Here is a 20641-nt window from a genome sequence, read left to right as displayed (position 1 = left end):
CATTTAGCCCTCAGTATTTGAATTAATGCAGATGTGACAAGAGTTATAGTTAACATGATGGTTCAGGTATAGACATGCAGGCATCTCATTGTATACAAAATATAAATCCTTTCTTTCTTTCTTTCTTTCTTTCTTTCTTTCTTTCTTTCTTTCTTTCTTTCTCTTTCTTTGTTTTACTCATGGAAACAGGGTTTCTTTTGTGTAGCTGACCTGGAACTAGCTCTATAGAGGGAGCTGGCCTAGAATTCACAGAGATCTGTCTGCCTCTGCCTCCCAAGTGTTAGGATCAAAGGTGTACACCACCACCACCACAAATCCTCCTGTTTTAAAGGAAAAATGTAGCCCTACATGGCAGCACCAGTTTAGTCCCAGTATAGACATTTTTCTAGAGTTCCTGAAGGGCTTGCTGCCTTCCCCTTTAGGCCTGGCTAACATGAGAGCTCCACACCTATGGGGTTTGCTTCATAAGAGTCTGGAGGATGAGGGTCACAGGCTGATGTAACTGTGTACAGCAAAGGATGCTTGGTGAAGGTCAAGTGGGTATCACAGCTCAGCAGGTAAAGGCTCTGCCACCCAGCCTCATGGCCTCAGTTTGATCATCTGGTGAAAGTAGAGAACTGAGTCCACATTGTGTCCTCTGCTCTCCATGTGCATATCATGGCACAGGAACACCACAAACTACATAAAATGTAAAATGCTGAAATGCTGAGAGAAGAGGCCTATGGTAGGCGCCTCCTACACCTGAGACTTCCAACGCCGAAAAGCAGGGGGTAGAGAGTGAGGATGCAGAGTGCACACAGGTCAGGACAAGGCCATGTTACTGAAGCCTCCATGTGTGGTGAGCAGGCTCTGGGCACCATGAGGGACATCAGGAGCTTCTGCACTTTGTAGAACTACAGGGTTCCATGTTACCTCATATGCCCACGTTTTGCCCCCTGCTGCAGGGAGAAGCCAATACCAGAAGCCTCCAGCTCCCAGCCCTGCTGGAAGGTTTGAGGAAGGTGGTCCTCTTCTTGTGGTGCCTCTAGTAGGAGCAGCCCACACTTGGGCCCAGCTCCCACTATCAGGAAAAGACAGGTGGCTCTGGTCTTTGCACAGCTCCAGCGGAATGAACAGTGCATCTCTCCTCTCTCTCTTGCAGGAAGTCTCAGCCTCTGGTGCAGGTGATGTTCCCAAGGCAAAGGAAAGGGAAGTGCAGAGTGAGGACTCCCAGGATCCTTTAAAACATTGTCTGCATTGTCTTCATTAATTTTTCTGTTTAATTTTTATTCCATGTGTATTGATCTCATTGTAGGGGTGTGCATTCCAAAGCATGAGTGTTGAAGGTAGAGGAAAAAGCCATGGGAGTCACTTTATCCTACCGTGTGGGGTCCCAGGCTCTGAACCGGGTTGTTGAGCTTGGCTACAAAGAGCTTTCATACTGAATTTCCTGCTGGCTCTGATTTCAGGGAGAGCATCTCATAGAGCCCAGATTGGCCAGTAAACTACTGATCATCCTGCCTCAAGTATTGCCATCTAGTTCATGAAAGGGTTGAGTTACTGACACGAGGAACTGGGGATGGGCAGAGGTGCATGACTGAGGCTATCTCTGCTCAGTGGCATGCCTTTGGGGACTGGTAGTTTTCATCACTGAGATGTCATTTGACTGCAGTGCTCCTCTGGAGAGAAGGAGTCTCTTTTGCCAGGGCATCAGGCTCTCCAGACAGGCCTGGAAGATGGAGGTCTAGAGGCCAGGCCTGCATTCCTCTTCAGAAGCTGCATTTACCACTCTGGACAGTGCTATAGCACAGGGTCACATATCCAGTCCTACCCTGAGACCTGCTGATAAAGAATGTCTATCCTGGGACAATGTCTATCATCGGTTCAAGGTGTGGCCCAACCAACTTTTTATAAAGGAAGATAGTAGTTGGTTGAAAAAGGCAGTAACTTTCTATGAACCATATATTAAGTTTTTATGTATACTAAAATTAACAATGGAAAGAACAGTGGTAGGAGAGGAAGCTAGAGGACAACTGCTGAAAATGCTTGCTTTTGAAAATGCTAATGAAGAGTACAGGAGAGCATTATTACCTAGAAAGGAAACTGGGGATATTAATGCTTATATGAAGGCATGGAAGAGGATATCTTTTCTGAAAATGGAAAGATGCATATTTGGCACATATTGATCCAGATAGAGTTATTAACTTATACATTGAAATACTCTTGAATATCCTATAGGCACTTTAGCTCAAGATGAGTTGCCTTTAGAATGGATACATATTAAATTTATCTTTAACAAAACATTAACAACATATGAGGAACAAATTTCTTTAATTATTCAGCAAGGCATACAAAGACCTGTTACACTGTGGGGATATGATTGTGCTGCTTTTGTTTTCTCATTAAGCAAAAATAAAGTGGAATATTTAATGCAGACGTCTGAAGTTTTTCAATTACCCATGATTTCTTACACTAGAAATACTGAATTTCATTTTCCCCATAGTAAATTCTGGGATTGCTTAAGAAAACAAAAAAAAAATGTGATAAATACACTAATTTCTGTTGATCCATTACCATCTGCCCTTACTGTGTTTACAGATGGCTCTAAGACCAAACATCTAAGACAGATGGCTTATTGGACCAAAGATAAATTTTGGGGACAAGAATCTTCTTTTGGGTCAGTTCAACAAAATGAAGTATTAGAAGTAATTAATGTATTGCAGGATTTTACTCATGATGTAAAAATATTAAAGCCGAGTCAGCTTATGTTGTAGTAGTACAGAATATTGCGACTGCTGTTGTTTCTACATCTAAGCCGATATTAAATGTTATTCTCACATATTAAAGGACTATTGTTATTCTGAAACTCTAGAATATTTATTACAAATATTAGATTACATTCAAGATTGCCAGCATCTTTAACACATGGCAATCATATGGTAGATCAATTAGTGGCATTTGCTACCCCAGAAGAAAACAGTCATAATCATGCCAATACAGGATATTTGCATATTAAATATAAGGTTCCCTATTCTGAAGCCAAACAAATTATTGCTAATTGTGGTATTTGTAAGCCTTCACTTATAAAATGTATTCCATCTGAAATTAATCCCAGAAGAATGCAACCTAATACATCGTGGCAGATGGATGGAACCCATATTTCTGAGTTTGGTCGCCTTTCATATATACTTGTAAGCATAGATAATTTTTCAAAATTTGTATGGGCTACACCATTGCCAGGAGTACGCACTGCTCATGTTATACAGCATCTATTGGAAACTTCTGCTGTTATGGGACCGCCTTCTAAAATTAAAACTGATTATGGACCAACATATATTTCTTATCAATTTAAACAATTTTGTCGGCTCTTCCAGGAAAATGGCGACTCCTGCACGTGCTCCAGAGTTGCGGCCCCCACGAAGCCTGCGACCACCATGGGCCCTGCTGGGGAACCCTGCCTGCGGGGCCAGCCTCAGCCCATGCACAATGTGCTCCCTGCCCTGAGGCTTCAAGCCCCCAGTTCCTGAGGACGTGGGGCGGCAGAGTTTGGCGGAGCTGCGGGAGAGGTTGAGGCGCCAGGAGAGACTTTTGCGCAAAGAAAAATTCATTTGCAAATTGCCCGACAAAGGTAAAAAGATCTCAGACACCACTGCCAAACTGAAAGCTGCCATTTCAGAAAGTGAAGAGGTCAGAGGGAGAACTGAACTACTTCATCCTGTTAGTGTTGACTGTAAGCTAAGGCATAAAGCAACCACAAGAGTTGATACCGACATAGACAAGGCCCAGAATTCTGACCTGATGCTTGATACTTCATCATTAGTTCCTGAATGTTCGTCAGTAGACATTGAATCATCTAAAACAACCTCAGAAACTCAGGGACCTACACAGCTCTCTCACAAAGGCAATGAAGAGACTTTGGAGACTGGCTGCACAGTGAGTACCAGCCCGTCTGTCCGCATCACAGCCCAGGCTCCCCCATCTTAAGTTAATGAACAACTCCCCCAGCATTCAAGTCAAGTGGAAGAGGTTTCCAGCAGCGTCGACAGTCTGTTTATCACTAAATTGCAAAAGATCACAACTGCAGACCAGACTGAACCCTCAGAAGAAAACACCAGCACTGAGAACTTTCCAGAACTGCAGAGTGAGACTCCTAAGAAGCCTCATTACATGACAGTGATAGAAATGCGAGCTAGAAACCCAGTGCCCCCTCCTCATAAGTTTAAGACCAATGTGTTACCCACACAACAGAGTGACTCACCAAGTCATTGTCAGAGGGTTCAGTCTCCTGCTTCCTCAGAAGAGCAGCTATGCAGGGCTAGGCAGCATCTTGATGATGTCACAGCAGCTCACCTTCTTCTGCTCCACCCCCTGCCTGCACAGCTGCTCTCCATAGAAGAGTCACTGGCTTTGCAGAAAGAGCAGAAGCAGAATTATGAGAAGATGCGGGCAAAGCTCGCAGCACAGAAACTAGCTGAGAGACTGAATATTACAATGCAGAGCTACAATCCAGAAGGGGAGTCTTCAGGGAGATACCGAGAAGTGAGGGATGAAGATGATGCCCAGTCCTCGGATGAATGCTGAAAATGAGCGCTGGGAGATCCCGGGAGTTGACTGTTGAGCTTACATTGTCTCATCCAACTTCCAAACAAGTACCAAGACAGTGTCAGACCTTGTTGAGGGACAGCAGTTGAAGTTACACAAAGGTAGCTACAAAATAAGAACCCAGTTTGTCTTTCAGAAGATGATCTTCACATGCTTGAACAGTTCAATATTTGAACATTGTGTTTGGCCGTATTGTGTTACAGCTTTGCAGTATATTATGCATTGGTCTGACATTTTAGTGTGAGTAGAACACACGTTTTCTTTAAGATATCTGCTTTTTTCTTCTTCGTATTCTTATCAGATAGCACTGCTTGCACCCCTTCTGGTGAAATATTTTGTTATTCCAGGCACCAAAAGTGAATTAGGAAGGCCTGGTCCCCTCACTCAAGAAATGAGGGGAGCAGTCTAAAGAATGGTACGCATGCTTGCATGGACACGTTCCTGAGATGCTGGATGTGAAATGCCGCATACAACACTTGGGAACCACCACCACTGTGTCTGCTGCTCTGTCCTCTCTTGGGGTGACTGCTGTCACCTGTGATGAGGTTAAGGAGCACTTGGAAGAAGTGCTGGGTGGGGAGGGTCTTCTGACCCGGTATGGGGAGCTGCTCCTGGCTGCCCTAGGCTTGAACTCATTGCCATCTGGGATGATAGGTCCCTGTACAGGACACTCGTGATTGGTAAGGAAACCGGTGTTTTTCTAAGAGTTACAGTTGAATTGTCAGTATATTGCTTTTTTTCCTTGTTAAACCCACAGAGGTGTTTACAGGCTGCAGAAACCTCAGTCCTGTATGTGCACATTTGTGCTTTTTAAAATGATTATATGATCATTTCCAGCAAAGATAACAATGTTATCAAAAAGCCTTTGTCTATTATGTGGAACTTGTAAAGGAGAAATAAAATACCAATCAGAGCAAAAAAAAAAAAAAAACCATTTTGTCAATGATATCATATTGTACATATTACTGGTATAGAATGCCATCCACAAGGACAAGCTTTTGTTGAAAGAGTTCACCATACCCTGAAATGACAAATTATAAAATTAAAAAGGAGGAAAAGAGATGACCTTACACAGCCTGAATGGAGTTGGCATACCAGTCCCAGAGTAATATTGGCATAAGCATTATTTTTTATTACTCTTCTTAATTTACCACAAGGTGAAGTTATATGCAGAGCAGATAGACACTTTATTGGACTTCTCCCTGAAGGCATGGAACAGACAATATGGATAAAAATTGCCCGAGATGCTGAATGACAGGAAGGGACTTTACTGTATGTAGGGGAGAGGATTTTGTCTCCTTACAGGATGGGGGACAATTCTGGTTACCCAGGAGACGGATCCAAGCACAGAATGATAAGAACCGCTCCCTACCCTCAGAAGAATCCAGTTAAACCAGCTACATTCTCTCCTGATGGATGTTCTCCGGAGATGAAGGAGGTGTCCTCCATTACTGAGGCCCTGGCTTCTCTTAGTGTCGCCAAACGACAATGGAGAAGGATCGATGCAGTGACAACCCCATTACCTAGGTGAGGCGATTAAGCACTGAAAGGAAAACTATGTTGTCTCCTACAGGAAAGTCCTTTACTGCTGAGCACGTATTGTTAGCAGTGTGTGCTTTACTCACGGTTTCTTCTGTTGTGGCCAATGCGAGTTATCAGGCTTATATTCCTTGTCCACCTTTATTTGAACCTGCTACTTGGCGGGGAAACAGATGTGGTTTTATACACCACCCCAAGCATTTTGTCATCTCTTTGGAATAATTTGACCTTTTGAATAGACGTGATGGAGCTTTGTATAATTTTCCTTATGCTGGATTAAAGATGCCTTTGTGTTTAGGAAAGAGACCAGGCCTACAAATGGGTTATTAAAATTGGCGATTACCAGGAAAAATTGTTACAGTCTCCAGGATTGACAGCTTGGTCTATAACCAAAATTGGAATAACATTACATTTGTTAGCGAGCCAGTATATCCTATTTGTGCTTGGTTTACTTATGTAGGCTTAAAATATCTCCCATGCAATTGGAAATACTGCCCTGGCATGTTTCGAAAAATTATTCAAGATAAATGAATAAATTGGGGTCCTTATGGCCAATTATTAATACATGTTCAGAATGGAATGTTACCACTTGTGATTTGTCAAATGTTACCAGGATGAACTGAGAGGAGAATGAACGCCTTAATGGATGCTTGCTGATGGAGTGTGGAGATGGAGGCATTGCTGATAACCGACTGGCCTCTGTGGAAGATCCTACTGTGTTTCAAGCTCATTTGTGGAAGACTGTCACTGCATTAAAAGAAGCTGTGCTTGCTAATGGAAGCTTTTCTGGGACTGCTCAATCTGCCTCTCAGTATAATTTTACAACATTTAAGAAAGAAAAGGTTACTACTTGTATTCCTATGCCATATTTCTTTTTAATAGGTAGATTTAATTTTGCTAATGGATTTGCTTGTACTAATTGTCATTAGTATTCATGTATTAATTCATCTATTTAGTTTAATATAAATCAATATTCTATTATGATATTCAGCAAAAAATATATGTATTGATGCCTGTTAATTTTAGACATCATTGGTCTCAAGATCCTCTTAATTATATGATTATTGATTTTTTTAATAATCTGCTGAGGAACAGTAAAAGAATTATTGGAGTTTGTACCTACTATTTTAAGTCTTATTTCTGTTGCTACTTTGGCAGCCATTTCCAGCATAGCATTAAAAACATCTATTGAGACAAAGCATTTTGTTGAAGACTGGCATAAAGATTCACATGAGTTATGGATAGAGCAAACTAAAACTGATACTAGACTTCAACATCAAGTAGATGTTTCAAAACAAACAGTAGAATGGTTGGGTCGAAAGAAGTTATTTATTGAAAAATATGAGGATTTAAGATATGATTGAAATCCTACTACTTTTGTGTTAATAAATATATGGATAATGATACAGAACATGATTGGAAGTTAATTCAAGCCCATTTGGAAGGTAATGAAAGTGCTACAAAAGTAATTAATGCCTTGAAATACGATGCTCGAATGTCTTTTGGTAAACAGCTAGAAGATACTACCCCTATGTAAATAGCTAAATTATTGGATGATCAATTGACAGGATTAGATCCCAAGGCTTGGCTTCAAAGGATTTTCCATAGCTTGGGAGGAGCTAGTTTTGCCATAATCTTATGTACATTATGTATTATGTTGCTTTATTTTTACATGATTAAACCCCTACAAAGACTTTTGCTATGTTATGGAAAGTGTTTCTTTTAAAACAAAAGAAAAAAGGAGGAATTGTTAAGACATAGAGATGCAGCTCCCAGGCAGGGTCAAGAAAGGCCTGGTGACAGATACAAGTAGGGGCTGGAATTCCACCCTGGAGAAGAAAATGTTTTCCTCACTTGGCCTTAAGCTATCTTCTTCTGTGTCCTGTTTTTGTGGAAGTGGTTCTAACGCTCTCTCGGTAATGGTGAGTATATTTTGATTATAATAAGATAGGTGATTTGTTATATGAATATTTTGAGAAGAAGCCTTTGTTTATTCGTATTTCTTTGTTTAGTCTTCCCTCAGTTGTTCCTGGTATCCTGGGAATAATGATCTTATGGTATCTTGACAAAATGAAAATTGTAGTTATTCATATTCCCAGCTACATAGGGATTAATAAAGCTTGCAACTGTGTGCAGTTGCTTCTGCCTTTGCTCTGCACCCCCTGTGTCCTGGGGGTATGCAACCGTACCCAGGGCCCCCAATTCACTAGACATTGACAGTGGGTCACCCCACAAAACACAGAAGCATCTACCTTAGTCAAAAATGGATATTTTATTGAATGCACACACTAACACTGATTGATCACATCCATGTAACTACTGAAGCTTTTTCTGCTCTCTGTAGCGGTGATGACGTCAAAATCTTACTGAAAACCATGCACACCCGGTTTAGGTTGTATTAAAGTAGCCCACGATTTCAGTGCTCCCTGCAAGGTGCCATGAGACAGCAGTAGCATGAGTCTGCATGCACCTCGACAGTTTTCACTAGGGACTACACACACACACACTTTACTGACATGGTGCACATTCTTTGCACACAAGGAAGAAAGTGAGCAGTAATGAAAACACACCAATAATGGAATTGATGGAGGGAGCTGTGGGGAAGCTGGGGCTTAGAGGTACTTAAAGGCCCTATGCAGGCTCTCCTTTTGTTGGAGGAGAAACTTCAACTGCAATGTGGTTCTTTATTTTCTTTCTCTAAAGCACAGAGGGCTAGGGTGAAACATAGGGCTTTGAGCATGTTTGGCAAGTACAGTCACAATGAATTAAATCCTAGGGCTGGAACCTATTAATCTTCTACAAAATTACAGAGCAGCCTGGATGAAGACTCATAGCTGAAAAGGTGGACATCTCAAGACAGGCACTGACAATGGCTGACAGACTTGACTGAAGACTGGAAATGTTTTGCTATCTCACAGGAAAAGAAGGCCCCTCCTACAACACTGTACTCTAAGGACAGTTTATTCAGGTTAGGATGACATGAACTATTGTCTCAGGTCACAGATGTCAGTACAAAGTATCCAAGGTATTGTATGCCAATGGTAGCATCAACAGAACAAAGCACACAGTGTCATGAAGACATAAATTATGAGTTTGTGTAGAAAGACCCAGGCCTCATCCAGGTTCTTAGTAACTGAGAACCTCAAACACAGTAGTGATGTGATAGTGTGGGGGTGAATCTAGTTACAACTTGTTTCTATTGTGACACAGATGACTCTTTTTGTGTCATGGGCAGCTTATAATGAATGACTAGACCTAAGCATGAGAATAACCAAATACTACATTGCTTCCCTAGCTGCTGAGCTTTAAAAAGCCCTGGGGAGACAGCAAGCTTTTGTGGACATTCTGGATTATTCCTTCTGTACTTTAACTCTCTGAGTCACCTGCACTCTCAGTAAGTTAATTCAATTCCATAAATTGGAAATCTGTCACCTGGAAAAAATACATTCTCAATACGATCCCAGATTGGCCATGGAAAAAGGGTAGCTTGAACTGCCCAACCTAGGTTCTGGGCCTGCACACGCCTGCTCTCAAAAAGAAACCTGTGTTCACAGCTATAGGCAGCATTCACTATGTATGCTCTTGAGGTTCCTCCCTAAACTGCTTGGATTAAAATAATTTTCATGCTAACAATCAAAACACTCATTATGCCAATCTGGCCAACAGGAAGCTAATTTCTATTCTGTATTTTGTCAGATGTGCATAATACATATGGTCATCATTGATAACAGGTGAAAGATCTGCTCTAATATGGACACTAAGTGGTGCTGGAGGATGATCCTGCCCACAATGAGCAGTGGGAACACCAGAGCCCTGTAGGGATGCCTGGCAAGCTAACACATTGAGCACGCACAGCTCAGTAAGTTCCCTGTGAACACACATCTCCTGAGATCTGTCTATTTGATTGGAGGTGATCCTGTCCACCTAATACAGTACATGATGTGGAATAACAAAAGCCACCTGCAGGAGCTGTGGCGATGACTCACAGGATAGAGCATCTGCTGCTCTCTCAGAAGAACCACATGGACCCTAACAATTGAGTAAAGTATGTCAGTGATTACATCATAGAGTGTGTGTCTGAGAAACAGCCACATTATCCACACAAAAGACACTGTCACACTGGGTACCCCTTGGTGACTTTGAATTCACTTATTAGCCCAGTATCCATGGAACATGCAGAGATCCATCTCCAGCTGTCAGTTCTAAGTCCACAGGAGGGGACAGAACCCTTTAATAAGAATGATGGTCTTAAGAGTCAAGAGATAGAATTCAATATTTATTCATAAGGAATTCATTTTTACAACAAAACAAGATTAAAACAAATAAATTAAAATATTTAAAGGTATGTGAAAAGATAAAAACAGTAACAAGAACATATAAATATGAAACAACAAAAAGAAAATTTCAATTAAAATCATAACAAAAATATTTCTAAACAGCACATTCTTAAGGAACATTTAGAAGCACAGATGTATTTCTGTTTCTCCTCTTGCACACATAATGAAAGGCTGTCCCCCAAGTTGTCTCTCAGGTGCTGTTTTCTGAGAAGAAAGTAAGACCTCAATCAGTCAGGCTGGCTTAGTGATATATAAATTTAGGGTCTCTAAGCAATGACAAATTAACTCTGAGGAAGAATACTCATCCAAAAAATTTGTTACCATTCAGGATGTTTGTCATCAGGGACTCCTGAGAAAGCAACTTATTCTTCAGGAAGCTCTCTTACTGGGGTGTGTCCAATTCCAGCTCTCTTGCACTTTCTGAGACCTGGGAGAGGAAGGCAGTTTTTCAGACACTGATTTGGTGGTGAAATGCAAGGCAGATGTCGGAAGGCTGCCTTCTACCACCTCAGTTCTATTGGACAGTCAACATGGACCTTTTAACTGATATCATGGTTGCTAACTCTTTGGGAAGGGCAAAATCTCCAGAGAGCCTCAAAGTAATGTGAGCTGCCAATATCGGACCCAGACTTATACCAGTGCAAACCAAGAACAGGGCAATGGAAGGAACCTCATTGGGTTGCAGGAAGAAAGGAGATGTCCATATGTCACCAAGGTTAAAACCAATGACAAGTTCTAATTTGACATTTGCACTTTGTTCTTATCCCGCAAAGGTGCTTCCTACACAAGAAGTCACATGACCACAGAGTGTCATTTGTCAAAGAACCAAGAACTTGTTCAAAACTCTACAGAGCATCCAATCTATCACGTGGATATGCAATAATGAGGTATGTTATTAATCTGTCACCATTTCTATACTGCAGCTTCAAAAAGAGCAGACAAATATACTTGCAAAATAATTCAGTTTCTGAAAAGTGGTTGGCTTCCCAGAATACTTGTGCATAGGCAGAGCAATGAACAATTCCACTACATGAGGAGGTTGGCTGGTTGTGAGTGTAAATTAGAAAGGTGGTAGGAGAGAGCAAAGATGTATCAAATTGGCAAACTTTATCAGATATTTTTAAGCTAACACAGCTGCTCATCCCTACCAGATGATGCTGGGTCTGGACGTTGCTGGTCTTTATCTTTCTTGTTGAAGTCAACCAAATATTTCTGCTTCAGTGCACAATCAAGATGTACCTCCTTGCTCTCCTGCTTCAGTGGGACCAACTTCTTCCTACATGTGTTCTCCATCAGGAGCTGGCTGAGCAGGTTTCTGGAAATACAGTCTGCATAGTAAGATCATGCTGCCCCTTTCTCCCATTCCTACTCGTAAGTCCCACTAAGTCTACCAGGTCCCAGATACCCATGAAGACTTAATAGAATTCATGTCGATACATATAAGGCTGCTGCACAAACCACAAAGAATAAATTCCGGGAAGAATAAATTGTTTGTTTGGCCCGAGCACCAATTAGTGTCCACATCTCTCAAAAAGAACATGGATCTACAACTATCCATGAAAGCCCAATGCATGGGGGCAACATCAATTAGTAGTGGGCCAACACCCTCAAAGGAGGTCAGTAGAACCAAGAGAAGGTCATGCTAACCATGTGGTCTACACACTGAGTTTTGTAAAACCTGGTATGACACCATAGGTCCAGGTCAGCCTAATAACCTTCTGCTGACTTCAATCAGTGCTGTTCTATCTAGAGCCTTCGGAAGATGCCTAGACAATCCTGGGATGAGTAACAGTCTTTTATGGAACTGAAAACTGAGTCCTAATGACCCTGGCACACTGATGTGTAAACAGCACAAGAGATAGAACCAGAGCTGAAGACCGTCCAATCCAGAACAAAGAAAGTCAGAAATGGCCATTCCACAGGTGATAGCCTTTCTGACCAGGACTTACCTAGAGAAGGTAATCTCCTTCTTCAGCTTATGGCTGTTCTCATGGATCTCAGTGTTCTCCATCTCTAAGTTGTGCAGAATTGACATGACCGCCTCCTCCATTCTCTCCAGGTCTTCATAATATGGATTTGGCCTGAAGTGTGGCCTGGCCCCAAATGATAGAATACACTGAACATCAGCATTTAGGAATATATGAGCTCAGGGTGGGTCCTGTACTACCCCAGCCCTGGAAGGACACCTTCTGAATTCTACATATTGGATCTTCTTCAGCTTCAGAAACGTGTTTTTCTGCGTCCAGGACACCAGAATCTCGGCATCCAGATGGAGGCTTCCCTGGCTCCCTTTGTTCAATCAAGAGGAAATCTGCAGTCAAGCCAGTTAAGCTATCGAGAGCCTAGGCCACACCTCTCCATGCTCCCCCACCCAACACACCCAGAAACCTGTGATTTCTTTTCTCCTGTTTTGATAACAGACCTTATATCAACACAAAATTATAATCTGCACAAGGAATACAAATAAACAGACAAACGTGGCCACATAGGCAAAGAACTGTGCTGTTGACAGTGGGGCTCCCAGAACAAAGCATTCACATCACCATGAATGGGTTACAGGTAAATACTCAGGCCAAGACATAGACTTCTATATTCCAAGTGTGGAGGGAAATATAAACATATAACAGTTGTGCATATGCATTTGGATGTATGCACATACAGACTCACAGACTGAGAAATACCCACAAAAAAGAGAAATTTAAAAACAGAGTCAGAGAAAGAGAAAGAGAAATATGGAAACAGAGAGTACTGTGAAAACCAGGAGAAATGCATCCACCATTGCTGTCTCAGAGGGCAAGACACACAGACAATAACAAACAGGCCTGAGCCTTAGACCTTCTAGTCAAGCATTGAGATGAACAGTTTGGGACCAGGCCCCTCAGGCTGCTGCCTGGATCTTCCAGCACTCAGTCCCCTGCCTAGCAAGTACAGAGACTCACCATAAACTAACTGCAATTACAATCTTGCAAAGCCACCATCTGTCAAGGGCTTTGCAAATGCACACTAGACATTCACTCTCCCTGACTTTATCCCGAATTCTTCATTCAGACCACAAGATCTGCTTTTCAGTAAATGGAAGCAGATGAGTCCAATTTCCATCTCAATCCTCAGGAAGGGTCAAGGTTCTGAATCTCCTCTATATGGGAGGTGAGGTTTAGCACAGGGTGGTTAGGGAGGCACAGCTTTCTAGCACCAAAACCTTAATAGGATAAGATGAAGGTGACCTTGCAGTCCCAGGAATGAAACAAGAGCATTTGGAGCAGCGATTCATACCTGTTCTTCATGGATCTCTCTGTCAGAAACCTCAGGCGATCTCTCAGGTCATTTCTCTCCTCGGTAATGAGCTGCAGCTCTTTAATCAGCCTCTCCTTTTCCTTCTTGGCCTGCTTCTCGCTTAGGGCAGTTTCAGGGGAAGATGTTTCTCTCCCAGTGTCTGTAGGTAGAAGAACACAAGTGGACCTGCATGGGGAGAATGCATAGAGTGTACATAGACCACAGTTAGGCCTAAACAGGAGAACAAGACTGGAACCCAGTGTCACTGCTAGGCGATTGGTCTATGCTTAAGAGGCCTCCTCAGTGGATCTCAGTTCTCCCACTACTCTATTGAGACCAAGAGATGTAAGCAGCCAGGTGTTCCCTATTCCGGACATCAGGTGCTTATATGGACCACGGAGATGGCTTCTCCAGGATTATCATCAGCTGAACCGGGTACAGCTTGGTTTCAGGACCCTCACCCCTGTGGGTTCAGAACTCAGATGATAAATTCACCATCCACAAGACTTGAGTGATTGGAGACACTTAGATGTCCTACCCTGATACTCTAGGCCAACAACTTTGGATTAAAAACACATTTCCATGGAGGACATGGTCAACAGACTTATCAGTTCCCCTATTTGAAATACCAAATGCCCGAAAAGTTCCAATAGGTTACAGGCTGAATCTTGGTCCACATGTTCCAAATACTTTTGGTATATTAGAAACATGTTTGTAACACACAACCTCTAATATATAAAGCAAACAATGACCCTGCCAGTTAGAAGAAATCAGAGGAGGTCTAAGAACATAAGGTTATTGCCTGGAGCACAATTCTCCCCCTGTTTCTACTGTCAGATATCCACTGTATTTAAAGAAGCAATGATAGTGAAGTACATTGCTGCCCTGTCTAAACTCAGAAAAGGTGAACCCTCCATGACTCTTGATGGTGTTATTATATCAATGTAACATAACAAATGCACTGTAAAAGTAAAGACCAGAAGTTCACAGAATAATAGCATTGGCCTTACCATATCCTCCCAGTGGGGATGGGGAAACTAAAGTTCTGAAATCCTGACTTTCAGGAATTGTGATATTCATGGAAATTCAATTTCTTTTCAGATGCTCCAGTTGCTGTGGCCCATTGCTAGAAAGGTCAGCTTAAGCATGCAGCCCCCCTGGCAGGAAGCTCAAAATACACTGCCCAGAACTTACTCCACATTCCCCAGAAGTGCTGTCTTTGTCCATCATTACTTTGAGACGAAAGGCTAGACTCCTTCACTTTAGTCTCTCCAGAATCGACGTTCCCCCTCCCAAAACGCTTGCGAAGACGGGAAAACATGTCTTAGCTTGTAACAGCCAGACTCAGACTGAGAGAAACTAGGGCACTGGTTGTCACTACAACACTGGTGACATCACAGAGGATGCCAGAACTCTCTAGGAGACAATAGAATGTCCAAGAAGGGACAGCAGATGTCATGGGGAGCAGACTTTGCCTCCCTGGTAATGTTCTCCCTGTACTGAGCATAAGCAGAGGTGCCCTTTCCAGGAGAATTTCCTGGGGCAGAGCCACTGAGCATCTCCTGCTTCCAAAGCCAAATTTTCCTCAAGGCTTGATTATAAAAACCTTAGTAATTCCTATGCATCTAAATGAATGTTTCCTTCCATATCTTGCCCCAAAATGTCTCACTAACTCAAATTGTCCTCATTCACCAATGTTAGCCATTAAAACTTCCTGAGATTTCATACCAGCTTGAATATGCAGTCAAAAGTTCTCCTGTCTCATTATGTACAGGTGCTTTAGATCACATCAAGAAATAGTCTGCATGGTAGGTTACAACATGGGTGTGTGTTAGGGGAACACTCATGAAGTCATGTGCTTAGCAATTGACAATTGCCAGAAAATTCCTTAGTTGAAAGAGTTGAAGTCTTTATGGTGCTAGGAACAGTGTGGAGACCAGTTGGCAGAGAAAAGTGCAATATTGGAGCCACCAATGAAGGGAACCTCATGCTGCTTGTTGGGTTCTCATCTCTGCGCCAATGTCGCCAAAGGAGCACTGCTGACAGGCCTTCTATCAAAAGCTGAGCTTCTATCAGAAAAATAAAATAGTCAAGAGATATAGGGGGTGCAGATAAAGGTGTAGGACGAGGCTATACACATCACTACGTGGATAGAGCATGGACCCAGCACTTGTGCTCTGAGTCATGGGCTTCCCCACAAACACAAAAGCATCTGTCACAGTAAAAAAATGGATACTGTATTGAGTGCACACACCAATACTGATTGATCAGATCCATACCCCAGATTTTGGGGGCAGATCCATGGCCCCAAATATCTTCCTCTCGACTTACACAGCAAAAAATAAGAAAGAAAGAAAAAAGTCAAAGCTTCTCATATGAGGATTGCAGGAAGTGTGATCTGGTGGTCAGTTCTGATTAGGCCATTTTAGATAGAACAGTGCACAGTGATGCTTAATGTGATGGGTCCTATATAAAGGTTTCTGCAATATTGGAATTTTAACAAGCCTCATCCAGAACATACAGAACAGGAAAGGATGTGATCACCATGTCCTTGCTCTCTATCAGGTTATTTTTCTGTGTTCGTGATTGTCAGGCATAGACAGCAACAATCTGAAATAGCTGGTAGACATGGAACAAAGTGGCTAAAACTATAGTTGTGGGTTACACACCTCAACTGTCAAAGGCTAATGCTGTCCTCACAGTCCCTGGAGGCCACTCTTGTAAGACTGTCTACTGGAAAGTAGAAGCAGGTTTATCTGAGCTCAAAGTGAACCTGGCCAGCTAGGAAGAGGGCAACATGGGATACTTGAGACCCTGTCTAAACCAGCACAGAAACCCACACTTCCTTCAAAGCATCATCTATGAATTCCTGATTATCTACCATTCTCTCCCTACCAGTCTTAAGACTGGAATTGTAGAAAAGAACTGGAAATGATCTTCCTATTCTGAAGACCTTGATCTCTCTTTCCCCAGGTGCACATTAAGAACTCATGCAAATGGGTATGACCATCTGAACATCTTAGTATCATCTACTCAGTATATCTAGCATAATACTGTGCCTATGGCAATCTCAAGCTTCCTTGAGTTTCGCTGACCCAGCAAGAAGTATGAAGTACTGAGGTCAAACCCCAGTGATCCTTTCAAGGGTTTAGAAGAAAGCCATCAGAGAAACTCCACTTCTTTGTCCTTAGATTAAATCAAGCTGATACAATGTGAACCTGGTGGGCTATTTAACCATGCATCTTTCTGCCAACCCTACCTTTCTGAGTTCAGTCCATGTGAACCTGCATGGGGAGAATGCATAGAGTGTACATAGACCACAGTGAGGCCTAAACAGGACAACAAGCCTGGAATCCAGTGTCACTGCAAGGAGTTTGGTCTTCGCTTAAGAGACCTCCTCAGTGGGTCTCAGTTCTCCCACTACTCTATAGAGACCAAGAGATGTAAGCAGCCAGGTGTTCCCTATGCCTGCTGACACACGCAATGAATGCAGTAAATTTTAATTTCTGTTCAATTGTTCAGTAACTTACTTACACTTGCATATTGCTGTGGAAGTGATGGGGTTTCGTGATCAGCATTGCATTTAACAATGCATAACCAATCATCCCTCCTAGAATGACTGTATATAGAGAAAGAAAATTTATTAGAATGGTTTATAGGCTGTGGTACAGCTAATTAAACAAGGAATGGAAGGTCCAAAATGCAGTAGTTACCCCTGTTGAAGCCAATCCCCCTAGCATAGCTGTAGCCATTTTGTTCCATGCCTGCCAGATAGTTCATATTCTTGCTGTAATATGTCTGCCTGTCATGGTTGTCTGAAAATAATTTAACTCAGAGCAGGGTCAGGAATGATCACATAACTTGTGTATGTTTTTTTTTATTGGTTATTTTGTTTATTTGGATTTGAAATGTTAACCCCTTTCCAGTTTCCCCTACAATAACCCTGCATTCCACCCCCTTCCCCAGCCTCCTCGAGGGTGCTCCCCCACCCACCCATTCCTGAACCACTGGAAGGAAGTTCTTTATGTTGTGAGGTTTCTTAATCTTAAATTTCATAATTATAAGCTTCATGTAGGACCAAAAAAATTAAAGGTCAATATGAGGGCTGCAGTGACGGATCCATGGTTAAGAGCACTGGCTGCTCTTCCAGAGGTCCTGAGTTCAAATCCCAGCAACCACGTGGTGGCTCACAGCCATCTGTAATGAGACCTGATGCCCTCTTCTGGTGTGTCTGCAGACAGCTACAGTGTACTTATATATAAATAAATAAATCTTTAAACAGATAAAAAGTCAGTATGAACCTTTGTTGTCTAAAATGGCTTGAGTCAGGGCTGACAACCAGACAGCCCTTCCAGCACCTGCCTATGAGCTCACATTTTAGTCTTTATAAACTGACATAGAAAAATGTCCAGAGTCCTAGCCTGACAAATTCTCAGCTACGTCTCTGATGATCAGTCTTAGGGTGGGCATTCAATAAACCATCCCTGTCTAAGTGAGGTCAGAGTTTGTGTGGTTTATGGGGCAACTCCGGGACCCCATCAGTTTTGTCCATAAGGCTGGATATTTCAGCTGGTCTTCAGTACATGCAGTACTCCTGAAGAAGTAGGCGAATTAATAAAGCAAACTTCCTTCTTCCATGTCCTTGATATGAGCCGGCAGAAGGTGTGGTCCAAACAACAACCTACAGATTGGGTAAAGATCTTTGCCAATCCTACAACAGATAGAGGGCTTATATCCAAAATATACAAAGAACTCAAGAAGTTAGACCTCAGGGAGACAAATAACACTATTTATAAAATGGGGCTCAGAGCTAAACAAAGAATTCATAGCTGAGGAATGCCGAATGGCTGAGAAACACCGAAAGAAATGCTCAAAATCTTTAGTCACAAGGGAAATGCAAATCAAAACAACCCTGAGATTTCACCTCACACCAGTCAGAATGGCTAAGATCAAAAACTCAGGTGACAGCAAATGCTGGTGAGGATGTAGAGAAAGAGGAACACTCCTCCATTGTTGGTGGGATTGCAGACTGGTACAACCATTCTGGAAATCAGTCTGGAGGTCCCTCAGAAAATTGCACATTGAACTACCTGAGGATCCAGCTATACCTCTCTTGGGCATATACCCAAAAGATGCCCCAACATATAACAAAGACACATGCTCCACTATGTTCATAGCAGCCTTATTTATAATAGCCAGAAGCTGGAAAGAACCCAGATGCCCTTCCACAGAGGAATGGATACAGAAAATGTGGTACATCTACACAATGGAATATTACTCAGCTATCAAAACCAATGACTTTATGAAATTCATAGGCAAACGGATGGAACTGGAAAATATCATCCTGAGTGAGATAACCCAATCACAGAAAAACACACATGGTATGCACTCATTGATAAGTGGATATTAGCCCAAATGCTCGAATTACCCTAGATGCACAGAACACATGAAAATCAAGAAGGATGACCAAAATGCAGATGCTTCACTCCTTCTTTAAAAGGGGAACAAGAATACCCTTGGCAGGGAATAGGGAGGCAAAGTTTAGAACAGAGGCAGAAGGAATACCGATTCTGAGCCTGCCCCACATGTGGCCCATACCTATACAGATATTAGATAAGATGGATGAAGCAAAGAAGTGCAAGCCGACAGGAAGTGGATGTAGATCTCTCCTGAGAGACACAGCCAGAATACGGCAAATACGTAGCCGAATGCCATCATTAAACCACTGAACTGAGAACGGGGCCTCCGTTGAAGTAATCAGAGAAAGGACTGGAAGAGTTTGAAGGGGGTTAAGACCCCATATGAACAACAATTCCAACCAACCAGAGCTTCCAGGGACTAAGCCACTACCCAAAGACTATACATGGACTGACCCTGGACTCCAACTGCATACGTAGCAATGAATAGCCTAGTAAGAGCACCAGCGGAAGGGGAAACCCTTGGTCCTGCCAAGACTGAACCCCCAGTGAACATGATTGTTGGGGAGAGGGCGCTAATGGGCGAAGGATGGGGAGGGGAACACCCAAATTGAAGGGGAGGGGAGAGGGTTGAGGGATGTTGGCCTGGAAATTGGGAAGGGGAATAACAATCGAAATGTAAATAAGAAATACTCAAGTTAATAAAGATGAAAAAAATAAAAAGAAAAAAGAAGGTGTGGTCCAGATTAGAGGTGGACCTTTCCATCTCAAAAGATCTGAATTAAAGATTTATCTTCTGATCTCCAAGATTTGGATTACAAGTAGGTCTTCTTGCTTCAGAAAATTTAATTAAGAAAAAAAAATCCAATGGTGCTCATGCCTTTAGCCTCAGCATCCAGGAGGCAGAGGCAGGTGGCTCTCTGCGTTAAAGGCCAGCCTGGTCTACAAAATGAATTCCAGGACAGCCAGAGCTACACAGGGAAACCCTGTCTCAAAAAAAACAAAGAAGAGGAGGAGGACCAAGAGGAGGGGGTTGAAGAGAGGAAAACAGAAAGAAGGAAGGAGAGAGAGAGAGAGAGAGAGAGAGAGAGAGAGAGAGAGAGAGAGAGAGAGAGATCCCCCTCACAGGGCGTCAAGCCATTTGGCATTAGTTAATTCCAGGTACACTCAAGTTGACAACCAAGAACAGCAATCCCATTACCCGTGGTTGTGATCTCACCCTGGTAGGCTCCTGAGTAGGAGGCTGAAGCAGGAGAAATGCCATAAGTCTGATGCCAGCATGAACTACACACGTGTTCCAAGCCAAGCCAATCTCAGCTACAGTTTGAGATTCTGTCTGAAAAATATGAAAGAGAAAGAAAACATAAATTCCTAGAGCAGTGTTTCTCAACCTTCCTATGGCCTCAACCCTTTAGAACAGTTCCTCAAGCTGTGGTGACCCCAACTACAAAATTATTTTGTCGCTACTTCACAACTGTAAATTTGCTACTGTAA

The 20641-nt window shown here is 42.5% G+C and overlaps 1 pseudogene; it reads left to right on the top strand.

The window, feature by feature from the left end:
• The first annotated feature begins 3465 nt into the window (after window positions 1-3465).
• Window positions 3466-4923, top strand: LOC134483574 (DNA-directed RNA polymerase II subunit GRINL1A-like; annotated as a pseudogene).
• Window positions 4924-20641: the final 15718 nt, after the last annotated feature.

This window comes from Rattus norvegicus, chromosome 19, assembly GCF_036323735.1.
Source record: "Rattus norvegicus strain BN/NHsdMcwi chromosome 19, GRCr8, whole genome shotgun sequence".
NCBI lineage: Eukaryota > Metazoa > Chordata > Mammalia > Rodentia > Muridae > Rattus > Rattus norvegicus.
This window is presented reverse-complemented; position numbering and strand designations above follow the sequence as displayed.